General features: G+C 36.7%; 1 long non-coding RNA gene across 2 annotated transcripts in view; it reads left to right on the top strand.

Annotated features, from left to right (window-relative positions):
- The window catches only part of LOC102005337, an 84,089-nt gene that overhangs the window by 13,777 nt on the left and 53,945 nt on the right, over positions 1-16,367 (top strand). Inside the window, exon 1 of one of the 2 annotated variants that reach the window (XR_001236427.1) lies at positions 14,187-14,251. The exons of the other annotated variant lie outside the window; for it this stretch is intronic. This is a non-coding gene — a long non-coding RNA (uncharacterized LOC102005337). Of the gene's footprint in view, positions 1-14,186; positions 14,252-16,367 lie in introns of those variants that run through there. 2 annotated transcript variants of the gene reach the window in all.

Here is a 16,367-nt window from a genome sequence, read left to right as displayed (position 1 = left end):
TCCCCCATTAATGTTTGCTAGACTTTAGTGAAATTATCTGGTCCTGGACCTTCCACTACAGCAGGCTTTCAACTACAAATTCAATTTCTCTTACATACCTCTGTGTATGTATATATGAAATAATTAGATTTATTTACTAGAAATTAACCTGTTTCTTCTTGAATAAACTTGGTAGTTTGTTTCTTAAAAATTTTGATTTACTTTATGTTGTCAAATTTATAAACATGGAATTTTTCATAGTATCCCCTTGTTTAATGTTTGTGGGATCAGTAGTGATAATCTTTCTTTCATACTTTATGTTGGAAATTTTTGTCCTATTTTTCTTGGTTACCCTCAGTATCAGTTGTAATGAAAACTTCAAAGAATCAGCTTTTGACCTCCCTTTCTTTCTTGTTTTTCTATTGTCAGTATCATTGATTTCTGCTCTCAGTCATTTCCTTCCTACTGCTTTGGGCTTATTTTGCTCTTCCTTCTCCTTTTTTCCTCCTCTTCCTTTGCATCTCCTTCTCCTGTAGATCTTAATTTGTTTTAGTTGGAACTCTAGAATCAAGCAGCTGTCTGGATCAAATGTATTTCAGAAAGAAATACATTTATTTCAACCCACCAAATGGGCAGGTTATATTTATAGCCTGAGAAAAAGAAGTGACATATAGAAAGCAGAAGTGAGAAACAGACAAACTGATTGGTTATAGTTTACATCTGTCCTATATGAAAGTGGTTTGATCAGTCAGACTCTTGTGATTGGCTGAGGCTCAGCTACCTGTTACAAGAGTAGGCTTCAGTCTTTTTACACATCAAGTTAGGTAAAGTTCCCTGTGTTCAAACACAGTTCCCTTTAGGTCAAACATAAAATATGCATGGGAAAGCTTTAGAATAAGTGCAGCAACATCTCAGTTTAGAAATACACTTTTTCACCAACATCAGTGGAATTCTTTGGTCTCAGTTCACACTGGGCAATAGCAGAACAGTGGACTTTGTAGGGTGGAATGAAGGAATGCAATAATAGAAAAACACTTGGTCAACATCAGGTCACTTTTGGTTTCTTTTTATAGCAGTTAAATCAGAAGGAACTTCTTTATTATGTTTACTCAGGTAGACTCAAACCCCTGATTTCAGGAAAAGAACCAATCTATTTTGGATTCTAGTGTCTCCATTAAAGTTTTAGTTTGATTGTATTACATTTGCTGTAAGTGACTCCATTTTGGTTTGATTTAGTCTGCTGGCAGAAGCTCAGTCCAAAACAATGTTTTCTCATAATTTTGTCTGACAGTTTTCCCTTTTTGATCAGGTTCTTACCATCTAGTCAAATAGAAACCACTTGATGTTTCATAGATAGTTGCATGCAAATATTCAGAACGTTTGAGAGAATACAGTGCACCAAGAAGCCTACTAATGTGACTATCAGGAGGATAATACCAAGAGTTTGGAAAAAACTTCTTAGCGAGGGTCCCCAAGAACCAAACCAACTACAACTGAACAGATCAAAGGATGAGCAAGAAAGGAGCCTACTCATTTTATATGAGCTGAACATCATGTTTGTACCTTCCTTGTAATGGAGTCTCCATAATACCCTATGTGTTCATTCATGTACAACAAGTATCAGCACAAGTTTCTCCCTGTTTAGCTAGTAGGTAGCAATGATATCACCTAGCATCGCAAGACTGGGTTAGATTAAAGCAGGGAGTGACAATTTGCAAGTTACCTCTACAAGCTATTAATTGTGAAGTTCTAATTGCATCATTATCATGCCAAGTGAAAAAAGTAGTCATAGGTAAGGAAAAGCAAAGAAAACAATAGTATTATTTTAATGCAGAGTTTTGTTTGGACATTGTGGGGGAAATCAGTCCACAGCATAAAGGCAAGAAATTTTTCATCCTGTTTTGCAGGTCGAATGCGTCTGGTTATGACTTTGGGTGTTTTGCTGAACTCTTTATAGACTATTTCTTTCTTTTTCTTTTTTCTGTAAGACACAAACTTAGATTATTGATTTGAGATTTTTTTTCCCAATATAAGCATTTAATGTAATGGATTTCTCTAAATCATTGCTTTAAGTACCTACCACAAATTTTAATAATGCTATATTTTATTTTCATTTATTTTTTCTAATTTACTTTTTTATTTTAAAGAGAAAAAACAATAACAAAATAACAACAAAGACAGAAACAAAACAACACAAAAACAATAAAAATACAGAATTTCAAAACAAGATGATAGGAAATTAACAATGTTTGTTGTATACATATGGTTAGCTTCAGTTGCTCAGATTATCAGATGTAAGAATGCAAGATTGATCAAACAATTAAAGAGAATGAAAAATAATAAAACAAAACATTAGAAATGAAATAGAGCTTCACTTAACAAGATGTTAGGAATTCAACAATGGTTATTATATTGCATATTGTTGTGTTCAAATTAGTTGTTCAGACTACTAGATATAAGCATGCAATATTGGTAAAAAATATTTAAGTGTTAACTGTTCCTTTCAGCAAACCAATAGACATTAGCAGTACAATTATCCCAGCTATCCTTGTATATACGTGCATATATTTTTTCCTTAGATCTTTCTTTTCTCCTTTCCCTTATCCCAGTTGTTCCTTCCCTTTGAGGAGTATCTTTCCCTTTCACAATATCTATTGTACCTTTTGGGTTTTATTTATTCTTTCAGGTTCTTACACTAGGGAGACAGTATGATGTTTACACATGTGAGTCTGACTTAATTCATTAATGAGTATGGTCTCTAGTTGCATCCATTTACCTATAAAAGTCTTGAGTTTATCTTTTTTATAGCTGAATAATACTCTACTGTATAAAAATACCACATCTTTTTTTATCCATTCCTCAGTGGATGAACATTTGGGTTGTTTCCAAGACTTAGTTTACAAATTGCACTGCTATAAACATGGGTGCACATATATCTCTGTGGTATGATGTCTTCAGTTCTTCTGGAAAAGTACCCAGAAGGAGAATAGCTGGGTTAAGTGGGACCTCTAATCCTAGTTTTGTGAGGAATCTCCAGACTGATTTCCAAGGTGGTTTCACCAGTCTACACTTCCACCAGCAGTGGAGAAGTGTTCCTTTTTCCTCACAGCCCTTCCAGCATTTGTTATTGGTTGACTTCTTGATGATAGCCGTTCTTTTGGGGTGAGATGGAGTCTCAGTGTTGTTTCAATTTGCATTTCTTGAATGACCAATGATGTTGAACATTTTTTCATATATTTATTTGCCATTTGTATCTCCTTGTCTGAGAAATGTGTATTCATCTCAGCTGCCCATTTTTGGATTGGGTCTTTGAATTTTAGGAGTCTGATTTTTAAAAATTATTTGTATGTTCTAATAGAAGTTCCTTTGTCTGAGGACCAATTGGCTAAAATTTTTTCCCAATTCATGGGTCTTCTTTTTACCCTGTTGGTGATATCTTTTGAAATGCAAAAACTTTTCAGTAAGATGAGGTCCCAGTTGTTGATTCTTTGAAGTATTTCCCATGCAGTTTGGTTTTTGTTCATGAACTCTCTGCCTACCCCTATGTCTTCAAGATTTTTACTTGCTTTCTCTTCCAGTAGATTTGGTGTTTCTGTTTTAATAGTTAGGTCTTTGATCCATTTTGATGTTAGTTTAGTGCAGGGTGGTAGACATGGGTCTAGGTTTAGTCTTCAGCATGTGGAGAGCCAGTTTTTCCAGCACAGTTTGTTAAAGAGGCTGTCTTTCTTCTAGTGAACATGTTTGGCCCCTTTGTCAAAGATGAGTTGGCTGAGTGTATTTGTAGTTGTTTCTGTATCTTCTAACCTGTCCATTGATCCTCAGATCTGTTTTTTTTGCCAGTACCATGCTGATTTTATCACAGCTGATTTTATACTGTTCTGCACAGTAGCTTTGTAGTATAATTTCAAGTCAGTGATTGTGATGCTTCTTGCCTTGCCTTTGTTCCCTAGGATTGCACTTTGTTGTGATGTATAATCTTCTTGATGATTTGCTGCATTCTGTTTGATAGTATTTTATTGAGAATTTTTGAATCTATGTTCATTAGGGAGACTGGCCTGTAGTTCTCTTTCCTGGTTGGATCTTTCTCTGGTTTTGGTGTCAGGGTAATACTTGCCTCCAGGAATGAGTTAGGGAGAATTCCTTCCCTTTCAATTTCATTAAAAAGTTTGAGAAGAATTGGCATTACGTCTTCTCTAAATTTCTTGTAGAATTCAACTGTGAATCCATCAGGACCTGGGCTTTTATTTGTTGGTAAGTTTGTAAATTACATTTGCAATTTCATTGGCTGGACATTGAGTTATTCAGGATTTTTATATCTTCTCGATTCAGCTTTGGTAATTAATATATATCTAGGAATCTGTCCATTTCCTCTGTGTTTTCCATCCTGTGAGAGTAAATATTTTTGAAGTAGGTATTGATGATTTTCTGAATTTCTACAGGATCTGTAGTGATTTCAACCTTTTCATTCCTTATTGCATGAATTTGAGTTTTTTCCTTCCTTTTTTTGCTAAGGTTGGCTAGCAATTTATCAATTTTATTTATTCTTTCAGAGAACCAACTCTTTGATGCATTGATTCTTTGTATTGTTTTCTTAGTCTCCATTGCATTAATTTCTGTCCTGTTCTTTATGATTTCCTCCCTTCCCTGAGCTTTGAGCTTGACTTGCTCTTCCTCTTCTAGAAGCTTGAGGTGCAGCCTAAGGTTATTTATTTGTGCTCTTTCTGTTTTCCTGATGTGTGAGTTCACTGCTATATATTTCCTCTGAGCACTGCTTTCATTGCATCCCACAAGTTCTGGTAAGTTGTATCTGCATTTTAATTTGATTGTAGATTTTGTTTAATTTCTTCTTTAATTTAATCTGTGACCCATTGGTTGTTCAGGAAGGTGTTATTTAATTTCCATGTGTTTATGGAGTTTTTGCAATTTCTTTTGTTGATAATTTCTGATAGTATGCATGGGATAATTTCAATTCCTTTGCATTTACTTAAGCATGTTCTATGTGCTAGTATATTGTCTATTTTAGAGAACATCCAGTGTTTTGCTAAGCACAATGTGTATTCTGATGTTGTTGAGTGGAACACTGTAAAGGTCTACTAAGTCCATTTGTTCACAAGTTTTGTTTAGTTCTGTTATTTTTTTCCTAATTTTTTTGTCTAACTGATCTATCTCTTTGTGACAATGGGGTGTTAAAATCCCCTGTTATGATTGTGTTACTACTTGTATGTTTGTTCACATCTGTTAAAATTTGTCTTATGTAGTTGATTGCCCCTGTATTTGGTGCATATATATTTATGATTGTTATCTCTTTCTCTTTCAGTTTTCCCCTAAGAAGTATGTAGTGACCTTCTTTATCTCTTTTGGTCATTCTTGGTTTGAAGTTCATGTTGCCTGCAAACAGAATGGTTACCCTGCCTTTTTCTGGTTTCCTGTTGCATGGAGTATTGTTTTCCATACTTTCAGTCTATGAATTTCCTTTTGAGTTAAATGTGTTTCTTGTATACAGGGTATTGTTGGAGTTTGCTTCTTGAACTACTCTGCCAGTCTGCTTCTTTTGATTGGTGAATTGAGGCCATTTACATCAATGGTTATAACAGGTATGTATTGGCGTATATTTGTCATATTATTTTCCTGCTGTTGGTTCCTCCTTTTTCCCTCTGTTTAATTGCTTGCTCTGCTTGGTGGTTCCTTTCTATTGTTGTTCTTGAAATTATGGTCATTTTTATCTCTTTCTAGAATATCTTTCAGTACTCTTTGTAGGGTTGGTTTGGTGGTCATGAATTTATTCTGTTGTTCTGTTCTGTGGAAGTATTTTATTTCTCCATTAATTTTGAAGGGTAATTTTGCAGGGTACATCAATCTGGGTTGGAAGTTGTTTTCTTCCAGGACCTGAAATACTTCCCTCTAAGCCCTTCTTAACTTGATGGTTTGTGTTGAGAAGTCTTCCATGATTCTGATGGGCTTTCCTTTATAGGTGATCTGTTTCTTTTCTCTAACAGCTCTTAATATTCTGTTCTTTTGCTGAACTTCTGGGATCTTGATTCTTATATGTCTAGGTGTATGTATGGCTAATTGGAGTTCTATATGCCTCACTTATTCATGTGAGATTCTTTTTCTATGCTTGGGAAATTTTCTGCTGTTCTGCAAATACTCTATGTCATTTGTGTTGACTCTTGCTGTTTTGTTGACACCTATTAGTCTTATATTGTTTTTCTTTGCATCATCTTGCAGCTGCTGAATTGTTATTTCCTGTTTTTTTCAGAGATATTTCCTTTCGTGATTATTAGTGGTAATGCTGTCTTCAAAGTCTGAAAGTCTATTTTCAATTTTGTTCAAATGGTTTTTCTAGCTTTTGATGGAATTTTAAATTTCCTGGATATCTCTTTGAGTCTGTTTCATGCATTCTAATTCTTTCCTATATTGTTCATTGAAGGTTTTCGTCATTTTTCTATCCTCCTCTATTTTTTTTAATCTGTCTTCTTTAGATGTGCTGAGCAATTCTTTCATTATTGTTGTCATTTCTTTTTTTTTTTTTTTTACCTGAGAGATTGTTTCTGATCTGATTTATTCTATAGCCTGATGGAGATATTTCTTAAGTTCAGTTGCTATCATTTCAGAAATTTCAGTTGTGTGACTTCCAAGCTGTTCTATGTTTATGTCTCCTGGACGTGATCTGGATGGGGTAGAGGTCTGAGACCACATTTTGCTCCTTTGTTTTGTCATTTTTGAAGATCCTGAGATTCCCCAGGGCTTAGCATCACTCTTGTGATGGTGTGGGGGGACAGGGTACAAAGTCATTCCTCTCCTGGGCAGTTCAGCAAAGCTCCCAAGTTTTCCTGGAAGTCATTGTTGCTCCTGTGATGGTGGGTTTCAGGGCAGAGTGCAGTCTCTCCTTTCTTGGACAGGTCACTAAAGGTCCCAAGTTTTCCCAGGGCTCAGCATTACTCCCTCCATGGTGGAGGTGGGATGCAGCATGGTCAGTGAGTTTTCTGAAGCTGGCTCCCATGACAGTGGGGGTGGGGTGGGGCATGGCTCACCTCTAATTTACTGTATTGCTTTCCTTTTGAATCATAAGTAAGTTAGAAATGTGTTGATTTCCAAATATTTGGAGGTTTACTAGATGTCTATCTTTTTATTAATTTCTAATTTAACTTCATTATGGTCCAAGGAGGCATTTTGCATGATATCAACTTTCCTAAGAGATAGAACTTAAATTTTAAAATTTCACTTAGAATATGAAGTGTTCCTTTTTGGATGGCTAGTTTATTGGAAAATTCTTTTTGTCTTTAATGTTTGAAAACTTACAAATTTTCTATAATTCCAAGTCTTTTTTAAAATGAAAACTTTAAATAGAAATAGATCCAAAATCTACAGAGGACTAGATAAATCCACAATCATAGTTGGAGACTTGGTAGGCCATTGTAGTTTTTAAATTTTATCTATAAAAATTTTTATTTATGTAGGAATTTCATATATTTTGCTATACTTACTCCAAGTTGTTCTGTCTCTTTTTAATTGCTTTTATGAAAATTATTTGTTTACATTTTTAAAAAACTGGTTATTTCTGTTACAGGAAACCCATTTATTTGTATATAGTTTTTCACAGATGGCTACCATATTAAAATTTTTTTAGTTTACTTGTTATACTCTTTTGAGTTTTCTGATTATAAAATAATAATGTCAGCAGATAGTAATTTTATCTTCTCCTTTCCATTGTATATCTCATTAATACTTCTTACCTTGAATTATAAGACAACTTGTCAAACAATATTGAAAATAGTGATAATGGGTATTTTTATCTTTTCACTTTAATGAGGATGCCATTAATTTGACCACATAATAATTTATATTTATTATGTTATGGAACATTTCTTCTAAACATAGCTTGTCACATACTTTTATTAAGAATGGATATTAAATTTTAACAAATGAATTTTAAGCATCTATTGAGCTGATGATATGATTTTTTTTTGTTAATCTGCTAGTAAACTAAAATACATTAATGAGTTTCCTTAGATTGAACTAAACTTTGAATTTAAAAAAGAAATCCAATTTTCATGGTATATTTGACCCTGAAATACACCACTGGTCTTTGCTTACCAATATTTTTGTGGGATTTTTTTATAGTTGTATATGTAACAGAGAAGTTAATGGCTTACCTGCTCAAATTTTGGCATTAATGTTTAGCTCACAATGTAAAATTCATGAATTGCCTGTTTCATTATTGTCTCTTTTAAGTGTGCAAAACACTTTAAATGCTTGGAGTTACTGTGCCTATTTTTATAAGGTATGATAAACCTTTAAATCTGAAAGTTTTGGGAAAATTTGTTATTTCTTCTATGGTTATAGACTTCTTCTCTAACCCTTTAATTTTAGTAACTTTATTAAATAATCTTCTAATTTAAAGTTTCAAATTTAGTATAATTTTACATTATGTTTACATCTTAAATGCTGTAGAATTTTTACCATGTTGTGGTTGTACTCTTGTTCTATATATCATGATATATATATTTCTCTCTTCTTTTAGGAAGTGGTAGTGCCATATTCACCAAAAATTTGTCTAAGTTATTTTTCTTTGAAAATACCAGCTCTTGTTTTTAATTTTCAGTTCTTTTTCCCAAATACATTAATTTAGGTTTTCAATGTAGATATATCAAACAATGGCATAACTGTCAAGCAAACTTAGTACTCAGTATGCATGTATATAGTGTTATCAAATGAGCTTGAATTCCAACCCAAAGCAAAGAAACTTCATATTTCATTAACTCTTACCATCACATCATAAGTAAAATAACAATTTTGGTTAGAACTTTTATATTATGGAAGTGAGTCAGAGTTTCCTATGACTACAATTAGGATCCTAGATAGGGATTATCAAAAATATAAATGATATAAATTGTCAAGGATGGAAGATTGAATGTATTTTCTTTAAAACTGGGCTTGATTTGTAATTTCATAGCATTTCCACTTTTATGAGAGAGCCTCTTTGTGTATTCTGGCTCAGAGCACAACAAATATTGGAGCAAGTGTGTGGGAGACATAACTTTTTGTTCTAGGTATTAACCTCTTTGCATTAATTATCTTTTTCTTCTGCATTATATGATACTCTGACACCTTGGGACCCTGCAGACCTGGGAGAATCTGATTTTCTTGGGGTTAGCTAATTCCTGGAGATAGCAAATAACTTGCTGACCAGCAGTTTGGATATCTTTGATATCCAAATCAATCAATCCCCAGGTATATTTCCATATATCTTCTTTTATAACAATCCTGGAATCGAGGAAACTATTACCTTGCCCCAAATTACCCCAGGACCAGACAATGGATAATTAAAGAACACTCCTATGGCCTCCACAATCTGATGAAATTATTCAAACTGTCCACGCCCAAATCTGCTATCCCTGCCTCACCTGTTCCTTCCTGCAAAAGCACAACAAAGGCTTTAGCAAGGCTTTTCTTTAGAGCCTTCTGCTCCCTGACTCACCTGGGTGCTTCCCCGTATAAACTTGCATTACATGACAAACCCCTCTGGGAACTTATCGTCTTGGGAACCGTGAGTAGTAACTATCTTTTCAGTGGTAATCATCTCTTGATTTGTTTTTGCCTGAGTAAAAACAAAACCTCAGGTATATTAAGAAACACTCTTGGTTGCTGGATTGGACAGAGGTGTAGAGGACACAGAGGGGAAGGGCTGAGTGCTTGGAATAGAGGAATGGGGACACTGAATAAGGGGGCTAATGTGTCTGGTAGGAATATAGAGGTAAATATTGCCTGAAAATTATCCTTGAGTATAATCATTCATTTTATTGGTGAATGAGTGGAATATCTTTAGGGATAAATATAGGAAAACAACTCAACAATTGCCTTTTTCAGAGAAGATTCTATACTTCATATGCCTTTTCATTCCCCTTGGAAGGTATTTACTGAGCTCTTAGTAGTTGTATAATACCGTGATGGATGAAGTAGAGCCCATGCTGATAAACAGATAATAGAAGCAGAAGCCCATTGCTGTTGTTTGGATCTTAGATATCCCTCAAATGCTCTTGTGGTAAAAGGTTGGTTCCAAGAGTTCCATTATTAGATAGAGGTGGAGTCTTAACAGGTAGGGCCTCGTGGGAGAATTTTAGTCCCACGCGGAATTTTATCCCCAACTTGGATATTGGATCCCCATTCCCTTCCTCTTCTCTCTTTTTTTCCTGGCCATGGGTGAATGGTTTTTCTCCTTTGCACACTGTCTGCCAAGATGTGCTGCTTTGCCATAGGTCCAAAGCAATAAGACCAACTGATCATACATTGGAATCTCCAGAACTATGAGCCTAAAATAAACCTTTCTCTTTAAAAGTTATCTTAGGTACTTTGTTATAGAAAGGCAACTAACACACTCTGTTAAGAAATCTGTGTGGGAAGAAAGTATGTACTGGGTGTGCATGTACAGAATGTAGATTAAGTAACTTGCAGTTAAATTTGAGCCTGATCCTGAAGCTTGAGATGTTATAAAAAACCTCAAGAAAGAAGGGGGATCAGAGTGAGCCTCTGAAATGTGGGCAGGATTTGGAAAGGAGGCAAGGGAAGGTTCATTTCAGTAGCAAAGGACAGCCTGATCAAATGAAGCTAAGATGATTTGTGCTGAGGAACAATGCTTAAATCATCATGGGAAAAGTAGAAGTTACTGGAGGTGAGATGAAAATGCAAGAGAAAGCAAATAAAAGGACTCAAATAAGAAATGAGTAAGTCAAATTATCCTTGTTTGCAGATGTATTTGGAAAGACTCCACCAAAAGATTTTTAGAGCGAATACATTCAGCAAAGTGGCAGGGTATAAACTCAACATTTAAAAAATCAGTAGCTTTTCTATATACCAACAATGAACTAGCTGAGAAAGGAATCAGGAAGACAATTTCATTCACAGTGGCTTGAAAAAAATACCTAGGGGTCAATGAAGGGACTCCACAGTACAAATTTCAGAACATCAAAGAATGAAATTGAAGAAGACACTAAAAGATGGAAAGACTGCCTGTGTTCATGGACTGGTAGAATTAATGCTGTTAAAATGATCACACTACCAAAAGCAATGTACAGATTCATTGCAATTCCCATCGAAATACCAACGTCATAATAGCAATGCTACTATGGAAATCAGTATATAGGTTCCTCATAAAATTAAAAATAGAGCTATCATTTCATCCGGCCATACCACTCCTTGCTATATATACCCGAAAGAATTAAAGTCACTATACTATAAGGATATCTGCATACACATTTTTATTGTAGCACAGTATACAATAGCCAAGGTGTGAAACTAGCCTAGATGTTCATCAACAGATAAATGGATAAATAAATGTGATATACATATACATATATATATATTTATGTGTGTGTATATATATATGAAATTCAGCCATAAAAATGAATGAAATGTTGTCATTCGCATAAAAATGAATGAATTTAGAAATCATGATGTGGAATGAGGTAAGCCAGACTCAAAAAAACAAATATTACATGTTCTCCCTAAAATATGGACTTGAAAAAAAGGTATAAGAAAGGAGAAGGGGGTGTGGTAATGAAAAGATGAAAGTGATCAAAATACATTATACACATTGAACCCCTCCCCCCATATGTGCAAGTAGAAGGAGGGTGGGACAGTGTGGGGTAGTGGAGGGAAATGATTAAAGTATGTGATGTGCATGTATAAATCTGTGAAAATGATGAACTCCATTATTTGTGTGACCAAAATGCACTAACAGAAAAAGTACAAGGGAAGAAAAAGAAACAGCAAGGAGGGTAGGGAGGGAGAAGGAAGAGAAAAGGAATGGAGAAGAGGAGAAGGGAGAGAAGTAGAAGAAACAGGAGGGAAGCTCTGGAGAAGGTGGTTAGAAGCAAAGGTAGAATGAAAGATAAGGAGCCCGCTGGGTTCAGAGGGTGCATGTGGTGGTTGGAATCCAACTGCTTTGGTTGGAGAGGAGGTTACCCCTGCTCTGACCAGCACTCTAAAGTGTTAGCAGCAATAGTATTTTGAGAAGTAGCTTTTGTTTTTATTTTCACCTTTTTAAAAATTTTTGCCAATCAGGGTATTTTTGCAAGGCATTTTGAACAACTTTATCTTTTGACAAAATTACTTAGACTTGAAGATTTAATAATTTATCAGATCAGTAATTTAGTAATTTACATTAGACTATAGAAATATAGCCTAGAGTTAAAAGAGAAATTTAGAATGCCATGTTTCGCAGTGTCTGTAGATTGTATCTGAAGACAATGTTTATTTAAAAATAAATCTGATAGTAGTCTATTTTGGACTTGGTATGAGGAGTACACAAAACAAGGAAATAAAATGAGAACAGACACTTCAGTGGGAGGTTTTACTAGTGCATTGTTCATTTATTTTCTTTGAGAAAAGAATTCTTACTTGAATAAGATTCTTACTTCAATAAGAAGGGAAGAAGCTCCAATAATCTATCAGGATGAAAATTATGTTTGCTTTTGTTTAAGCTTCTGCTTTCAGACCGCTCTGTCTCCTACAGTCTGGAAGAACAGTATCATCTTCGAGCTAGGTGAAAGTAAGAATGAGCAGAGCTCTTTCTCACCCAGGAGGAGGGTAGACCTCGCTGATTGTTACCAGCCATTTGGTGGCCCTAATGCGCGAGGGACTGTGTGGCTACTTCTGGCTATAAGCAAAGCTGGTGCATCATTCAGTAGCTTCGTCTCTGCCTGACCTAGGCTGGGTCCCCGGTGTCCCAGACGGAGGGCACCTCCAGCAGTACTTGGTGGTATTTAACTTCAGATCACTCTCAACTTGAGACTCTTTCTTTTGTTCTTTTCTCCAGACTTTGGTGAAGGGTGGCAGGATTGTAGCTATTGGTTACTAGGCAGGACATTTCCACCCTCTGAGGGAAATGCAGAGGAGTCACTAAGTGACAGGCCAGTAGTGGCCCATTAGCATCTGCTGCAGCAGTCAGAGGTTAGGCTGCTACCCGGGTGTCCAAAGGAAGGCGGCTGTGGTCAGCCACGGCAGAGTCTTAATTTTTTTTTTTTTTATATCTAGTCAGGATTTCTTTATTTGAATTTTATTTTTTATTTTTATTTTTATTTTTTTTTTGGTTTTTCTCCGGTACCGGGAACTGAACTCACGACCTTGCGCTTGCCAGGCAGGCGCTTTTGCCGCTGAGCTAAATCCCCAGCCCCATCTTTATTTGAATTTTAAATGTGAAAGTGATACAGGAAAATAAAAACTTCCAACCTGAATGATATCTGGGATGAGTTCGTGTTCTCTAAAATTGAAGAATGAATATTAGGAACAACGGAGGTTAAGAGCAGAATTTACTGAGGGAAAGAAAGCTTCTGTCCAAGAGAGGGACCGAAGGGGGGCCCGAGTGGGTTGCCCAAGACTCTGTCTTTTCTAGGGACTTTTATGGAGCAAAACCATGAGGAGAGGTGGGTCCAAGGTAAGGGAAAAATGGGAAATTACAAGGTGGGACAAAACTATGGTCAGCTAATAAGATTACAAGTATAATTGTTCAGGTAAAATTGAGTAAACTGGGATCAAATGGGGAAGCAAGTCACACAGCAAGTCGGCATGAATATAGAACAGGGGCTTTTCCTGTATGGGGTTGGGCTAGTGACTCTTTCTGGTATTTTGAAGGTGGTTGCTACCCATTTAGAATATCAATCCCCCAGGTCCATCCCTAAGGAGGTATGCAGGTGTCTAATTTTGGAACATTAGGGGATTCAGGAGACCCAGAGTGTTGTGTGCTGCTGAGTTGCTAAGAATTGAATGTTGTAGGTGGAGGAGGACAAAAGCAGCAAGAGCATGCGAGATTGATCCCGGAGTCAGTAGAGCGAGGAGTTCTGCTGGCTGTTATGCCAGACATTTGTGTGTATGTCATGTTGATTAGAAATGAGTTGCTTGTTCTGAAGTGTCTTCATCAGTGAAAGGCAAGGAAATGAACTCGGCTGGGACAGAGTGAACTTGGCCTCTTCCTCCTGGCAGGGTCTGCAGAGCTGGGATCCACCCCGTCACTCTCCTGACTGCTGGGCTGTGGGGCTCTCCTCCGCCTCTACCTCTAGCCGGGCTGCTCAACTCCTGTGAATGGCGTGGGGCAGTGTGACCCTGTTTCTGGTTGCAATTGTTTAAGTCTAGTAGATCAGGGATTGTGTATTACATTTCCCGTGACACCCTGCATTTATTTTTCACACAGTAAGTATGTGAAAGTACACGCTAAATGGAAACAGAGTACAAAGAGCTCTGAACTTGGAGGCAGATGGCTTGGACTTCGATTCAGGTTAGACTTGTTTTCTGCAAGAACTTGGGGAACACGCTGCCCTTCCGGCTTTCTTGTCTGCGAGGAGAGCAGTGACCTCTGCTCTGCCTACTTTCCCTTAAATGTAAGAATTCATAAAAATGTAAATGTGTGCAGAAACTACTACAGAGCAGTAATATACACATCCTGTAGGTTTTTGTTAACTTGTTACCTGCACAGGGAAAACTTGCCTGTATTTTAGCTAGCTCTAGACCTGGGGCCGTGAGAGGACCCAGGCTGTGTGCCTGGCCCCAAGCCTGGTCCTGCCCCTGCCTGTCATCACCCTGTCTGCAGAGGAGTGTTGTGCAGCATCTTGACTTTTCACAACGAAATATTTTTCTTACAGACATCTAGAGAGCCACAATGTGGAGGTGGTGCAGCACTGATCTCTATTGTCTACTTTCTAGCTTATTTATTTATTTATTCAGGAAATTATGTTAGATGATAGGGAATCAGAGATAAATTTGTTAAAAAAAAGGTTTATAATTCAATGAAGGAGACAGAACAAACTAGACAGAGGAGTGCATGATTATAAGTTGTGATATATGATATGTCCATTGAAGATGAATAAATAAGATGCGGGATACATACATAATGGAGTACTACTCAGTCATAAAGAAGGATAAATTTGTGGTGTTTGTAGAGAAATGGGTGCACATTGAGACTATAATGCTAAGTGAAATCAGACTCAAAAGTTTAAATATTGTATAGTTTCTCTTATATGATTGTAAATAATTCAAAGAGCAAAATAAAAGATAGATGATAGGAAAGAGGGAAGTAGATCTATTGGAGATGGGAGGTGATCTAAGGACAGAGAGAGAAGGGAAGAAAAATGGGGTCTGTATCTGTACCAACTCTTAACCATACACATATTCATTAGGTTTTGCAAACGTGGTAATAAAAACAGGAAAACATTGTGATAAATGCTAGGAAGGAGACAAATCAGGTGCTGAGATGGTGAATAAGGTTGGTAAGAGACATACTTTGAGCAATTAGAGTCCTCTATTAGCAAGAATTCCAGGGAGAAAGCCAGCCATGTGGAGCTGTGGTATGAACATTCCCAGCAGAGAGAAAGGGCGTGGGAGCCCCAAGGCTAATGGAGTCTTCTAATGGAGACAGAAAGATGGCAGGTGGGGTTGGCATCTAGGGTGGAGAGGAGAACAGCCCAGGAGAGTGAGTCTGGAGGACCAGGTCAAGGGTGACTGAAAACTGTGATGTGTGTAGTTTAAAAATCACCTCACTGTTGGAGCCCACAACATTCTCTGTCTCATAGTCAAACTCAAAATACCATCTCGAAATATTACACACTCACATATTCACCAGCGCATGAGGATATCCTCATCTTTCCCCTCTGTCTCATATCCAATAAGCAAACCCTCCCAATTCCAATTTCTTTTCAAATCTGTATATGTGCCTCCACTGTGACCACCTTAGAGCAAGGCCTTGGCCCTCTTGCCTGGTCTACATGGAAGCCTTGTAGGCAGTGGTGTGCTGGTCCCCTCACGCACGAGGAGGGTGGCTAATTGTAGCATTTGCAAGTTTCCTCGGTATAGATATCCACACCTAACTCAACCCACCCACATGGTGCCAGTAAGCATGGCATTAGGAAGACACAGGCACATGCTGACTTTCTTGTTTGAGAACAAGGCAGCAGCAATAGCACACTGCTCCTTAGGTGTGCCTACTTCCTTCTTGCAACACTCCTAGAATAACTATTTTATTCTCACTCTTATCTCTATTCCTTATTGCAAAGAAAACCATTACCTACTTAAGACCTCAGGGTCACCTTGAACTCTTTATCACCCAACAATCATCCAGACCAGTTGATTCTGAAATATTGGTGAACTCTACCCCCTTCTCTCCCTTTCTACTAATAAAGAACCCTATGATCTTACAATAGGACCATATTTTTTTTTAATTTTTTTTTTAATTTTAAAGAATAAAAGAAGGATAACATAATAATAGGGGGGACTTAGCAAATTACAGACAAAATGGTAGGAAATTATCAATGGTTATCGTTTTACATATTATTGTCCACAAAATAGTTTCTCAGGAAAACAAATAGACAAATAGTGAGTTACAGACAAAAGAGGTAGGA

Source organism: Chinchilla lanigera, unplaced genomic scaffold, assembly GCF_000276665.1.
Source record: "Chinchilla lanigera isolate Chin_1 unplaced genomic scaffold, ChiLan1.0 scaffold00005, whole genome shotgun sequence".
Classification (NCBI taxonomy): Eukaryota; Metazoa; Chordata; class Mammalia; order Rodentia; family Chinchillidae; genus Chinchilla; species Chinchilla lanigera.
The sequence above is the reverse complement of the archived record's forward strand: the minus strand, read 5'-3'. Positions and strand labels throughout refer to the sequence as shown.